Here is a 5,000-nt window from a genome sequence, read left to right as displayed (position 1 = left end):
CAAATTTGAGAAAATTCCACAATCAGAAAATTTTTTTCGAAAAAAAAAAAAATTCGAGGACACCTCGGTCATGGCAAGTTATTTTCCACAATCCATTCCCCAATCGACGTACATCACAGAAAAAATCATCTCTCTAACTATCCTGGTTCAAAAGTTGTATCGGAACATTTTCACGTCGAAAATATATCTCTAAGTCCAGACCGATGCACAACGTAAACTAGGGCTGAACCGATGCACCACGTAATATCGGGCAGACCGATGCAGAACGTAAACTCGATCATACCGATGCTTCACGTAATCTCGATCTTACCGATGCACCACGTAAACAAGGGCAGACCGATGCAGAACGTAAAGTAGATCTTACCGATGCACCCCGTAATCTCGATCTTACCGATGCACCACGTAATCTCCATCTTACCGATGCACCACGTGAACTGGATCTTACCGATGCAGAACGTGAATTGGATCTTACCGATGCACCACGTAAACTCGATCATACCGATGCACCACGTAATCTCGGGCAGACCGATGCACAACGTGAATGACGATCGGGACCGGGGCGATCGGTCGTATCTGACACCGCCGGCTCGGTTCTAACATCGTCAATGAGTCGGGGTTGAAAAAAAGGACGTGAACATTTTTCCTTATAAAAATCAAACCCGATCATGGATTTTGATTCTGATTGTTGATTATCGCTATTAGAACATATAAGGAGGCAACCAAATCAAATTTGAGAAAATTCCACGATCAGAAAATTTTTTTCGAAAAAAAAAAAAAAATCGTAATCACCTCGGTCATGGCGAGTTATTTTCCGTATTTCATTCCACAATCAACGTACAACATAGAAGAAATCATCTCTCTAACTATCCTGGTTCAAAAGTTGTATCGGAACATTTCACGTCGTAATATCTCGCCAAGTCCAGACCTCGGCGATAGGTAGTATCTGACACCGTCCGCTCGGGACTGACATCGACTTGGACTCGGGCTGATGATGGGGAGGCGTTTAAGGACGTGAACATTTTTCCTTATAAAAATTAAAGTCGACAATGAATATTGATTCTGATTACTGATTTACGCTTTAAAAACACATTAGAAGGCAACCAAATCGAATTTGAGGAAATTCCACGATCAGAAAATTTTTTTCGAAAAAAAAAAAAATCCGAAAAATATTTTTCGATTCCTATTACTGATTTACTCTTTTAGAACACATTAGGAGGCAACCAAATCAAATTTGAGAAAATTCCACAATCAGAAAATTTTTTTCGAAAAAAAAAAAAATTCGAGGACACCTCGGTCATGGCAAGTTATTTTCCACAATCCATTCCCCAATCGACGTACATCACAGAAAAAATCATCTCTCTAACTATCCTGGTTCAAAAGTTGTATCGGAACATTTTCACGTCGAAAATATATCTCTAAGTCCAGACCGATGCACAACGTAAACTAGGGCTGAACCGATGCACCACGTAATATCGGGCAGACCGATGCAGAACGTAAACTCGATCATACCGATGCTTCACGTAATCTCGATCTTACCGATGCACCACGTAAACAAGGGCAGACCGATGCAGAACGTAAAGTAGATCTTACCGATGCACCACGTAATCTCGATCTTACCGATGCACCACGTAATCTCCATCTTACCGATGCACCACGTGAACTGGATCTTACCGATGCAGAACGTGAATTGGATCTTACCGATGCACCACGTAAACTCGATCTTACCGATGCACCACGTAATCTCAATCTTACCGATGCACCACGTGAACTGGATCTTACCGATGCAGAACGTGAATTGGATCTTACCGATGCACCACGTAAACTCGATCATACCGATGCACCACGTAATCTCGGGCAGACCGATGCACCACGTGAACTGGATCTTACCGATGCAGAACGTGAATTGGATCTTACCGATGCACCACGTAAACTCGATCTTACCGATGCACCACGTAATCTCAATCTCACCGATGCACCACGTGAACTGGATCTTACCGATGCAGAACGTGAATTGGATCTTACCGATGCACCACGTAAACTCGATCTTACCGATGCACCACGTAATCTCGATCTTACCGATGCACCACGTAATCTCAATCTTACCGATGCATCACGTAATCTCGATCTTACCGATGCAGAACGTAAACTCGATCATACCGATGCACCACGTTATCTCGGCAGACCGATGCAGAACGTAAAAAAAAAGCTTACAGCACGCGGTGTTCCCAAGCGGTCACCCATCCAAGTACTAACCGCGCCCGACGCTGCTTGGCTTCAGTGTTCTGACGAGAACTGGCAATTTCAGCGTGGTATGGCCGTAAACAACATATATTGCGATATTTTCTATGATATCTCACTTTTTGGGAGCGGAAAGGACGTGAACGTTTTTCCTCATAAAAAATGAAATAACTTTTGGATATTAATTCTGATTGTTGATTTAAGCTTTAAGAACACATTAGGACATATCTCAATGAAATATGAGGGATTTCCGAAATCGAAAAATATTTTTCGAAAAAAAAAAAAAATCCCAGAAGACCTCGGTCATCTCAAGTTTATTTCCATATTCTATTACACAATCAACGTACATCACAAAAGGAACCATCTCTCTAACTATCACAGTTAAATTTTTGTATCGGAACATTTCACGTCGGAATATCTCGCTAAGTCCAGACCGGGGAGATCGGTCGCATCTGACACCGTCCGCTCCGGTCTAACATCGTCTTGGAGTCGGGGTAACGATGGAGAGGCGTTTAAGGACGTGAACATTTTTCCTTATAAAAATTAAAGTCGACAATGAATATTGATTCTGATTACTGATTTACTCTTTTAGAACACATTAGAAGGCAACGCAATCAGATTTGAGGAAATTTCAAGATCAGAAAATTTTTTTCGAAAAAAAAAAAAATTCAAGAACACCTGGGTCATGGCAAGTTATTTCCCACAATCCATTCCACAATCAACGTACAACATAGAAGAAATCATCTCTCTAACTATCCTGGTTCAAAAGTTGTATCGGAACATTTCACGTCGAAATACCTCGCCAAGTCCAGACCGGGGCGATAGGTAGTATCTGACACCGTCCGCTCGGGACTGACATCGACTTGGACTCGGGCTAATGATGGGGAGGCGTTTAAGGACGTGAACATTTTTCCTTATAAAAATTAAAGTCGACAATGAATATTGATTCTGATTACTGATTTACGCTTTAAAAACACATTAGAAGGCAACCAAATCAAATTTGAGGAAATTCCAAAATCAGAAAATTTTTTTTCAAAAAAAAAAAAATCCGAAAAATATTTTTCGATTCTGATTACTGATTTACTCTTTTAGAACACATTAGAAGGCAACGAAATCAAATTTGAGTAAAATCCAAAATCAGAAAATATTTTTCGAAAAAAAAAAAAAATTCGAGAACACCTCGGTCATGGCAAGTTATTTTCCACAATCCATTCCCCAATCAACGTACATCCCAGAAAAAATCATCTCTCTAACTATCCTGGTTCAAAAGTTGTATCGGAACATTTTCACGTCGAAAATATATCTCTAAGTCCAGACCGATGCAGAACGTAAACTCGATCATACCGATGCTTCACGTAATCTCGATCTTACCGATGCACAACGTAAACTAGATCACACCGATGCAGAACGTAAACTCGATCTCACCGATGCACCACGTGAACTGGATCTTACCGATGCAGAACGTGAATTGGATCTTACCGATGCACCACGTAAACTCGATCTTACCGATGCACCACGTAATCTCGATCTTACCGATGCACCACGTGAACTGGATCTTACCGATGCAGAACGTGAACTCGATCTTACCGATGCACCACGTAAACTAGGGCTGACCGATGCATCACGTAAACGACGATCGAGAGGCGCGAAAGGACGTGAACGTTTTTCATTATAAAAATTGAAATAAATGATAAATAATGATTCTGATTGTTGATTATCGTTTTTAATATGCATTAGTAGGCAACCAAATGAAATTTGAGGAAATTCCGATAACAGAAAATTTTTTCGAAAAAAAAAAAAATTCATGAAATCCTCGGTCATCGCAAAATATTTACCATATTCTGTTCGATAATCAACGTATATTTAAGAAGGAATCATATCTGTATCTATCTTGGTTCAAATTTTGTATCGGAACATTTTGACCAAAGTCCGAGCTTCGGCCGAAACAGACACCGCTGACCTGGCCTATCGATCGACCGAGAGTCGGGGATAGAGCGTAAGTGTTGTCTGGAGGGGAACCCTGTGCTCTCCTGACATATATAGGGAAGGTGGTCGCGTTGGGCGATGCAGAACGTTTGGATCGGGAATTATATTTTTGGTTCAGCTATTGGAATATGGTTTATTGTTGGTATATATTGGCGAAATAACGTTCTTACTGACTGGGGATATTCATAAAAATGAGTCCGGAGATTTTCAGATCGAAGTCCGAGTGATCCGACTTGGAAGGCGTGTTGGGTGGGTCGAGATGGCTTAGATCGATCAGACGAGGCGGGCTAAGTGTTGACGTCATGCATCGGTCCATTTTCAGATTGAGTCCGAGTAATCCGACTTTGAAAGAGTGTTGGGTGCGTCGAGACTGTTTAGATAGATCGGACGAGGCGGACTAGGTGTTAACGACATGCATCGGTATATTTTCTGATCGGAGTCCGAAGAAATCGGCCCTAGTAGGCGCAGCGGACGGTCGAGACGGCCTCGGTGGGTCGGATCGATCGGGAAAAGTTTGCTAAATCGTGTCTGGAGGGGAACCTTGGGTTCTCCTGACATATATAGGGGATAAGGTTTGGGTGAACGATTCTTCACGTAAAAGTTGAGTAATTTATTTTTCGATAAGCTTTTGGATATTGATGAGAAGTATATGTATATCTTCGATTAAAAGAATTCTTACCGTCTCGATGTATATTATATTAGATATATAAGAAATAGTTAACGTGATGCATCGGCCGATTTCCGGATCGGAGTTCGAGAGATGCGACTTTCGATGC

General features: G+C 41.4%; 1 non-coding gene across 1 annotated transcript; it reads right to left on the bottom strand.

Annotated features, from left to right (window-relative positions):
* Positions 1 to 2,204: 2,204 nt before the first annotated feature.
* On the bottom strand, positions 2,205 to 2,323 carry LOC123688339. The gene has a single exon (XR_006749867.1). It is a non-coding gene; the product is annotated as a 5S ribosomal RNA (ribosomal RNA).
* Between the last annotated feature and the right edge of the window lie 2,677 nt (positions 2,324 to 5,000).

The sequence above is a fragment of the Harmonia axyridis genome, chromosome X (assembly GCF_914767665.1).
Source record: "Harmonia axyridis chromosome X, icHarAxyr1.1, whole genome shotgun sequence".
Lineage (NCBI taxonomy): Eukaryota > Metazoa > Arthropoda > Insecta > Coleoptera > Coccinellidae > Harmonia > Harmonia axyridis.
Note: the sequence above shows the minus strand (reverse complement) of the source record. Positions and strands in the feature narration are given on the sequence as shown.